This window comes from Myotis davidii, unplaced genomic scaffold (genome assembly GCF_000327345.1).
Source record: "Myotis davidii unplaced genomic scaffold, ASM32734v1 scaffold233, whole genome shotgun sequence".
NCBI classification, from domain to species: domain Eukaryota; kingdom Metazoa; phylum Chordata; class Mammalia; order Chiroptera; family Vespertilionidae; genus Myotis; species Myotis davidii.
The window spans coordinates 459,526-459,898 of NW_006285917.1; positions in this window are offsets into that span (position 1 = coordinate 459,526).

Genomic DNA, 373 nt, shown 5'->3' on the forward strand with positions numbered 1-373 from the left:
TTTTTGCTGCTGTTGTGTCTTTGTAGTATTTTTGTGTAGCCGCCACCTTTTGATGCATCTTCAGGGGCCTTGTGTCTTTCTGAGTGTCCTCTGGCTTGTTGGGGAGGGGAGAACAGAAGAAGGAGCCCAGACACGAAGGGGAGCCGTCGGGATGGGGGGAGCGTGCTGGGAGGGGTGCGCTGCCATCTATGACTTGGAAAACAGATTTGCGGAGGAGGCGAGCAGCGCGGGGCGTGCGAAGCATGCGGGGCGGGGGCGGGGGCGCTCTGGCCCCCAGCTCCTCCGCAATCCAATTAAATAACATTTAAATGCATAACCAGCCCGCTCGGCGATGAGGCTGGAGATTGGAGCGGGCGCGGCGGCGGGCCGCGCG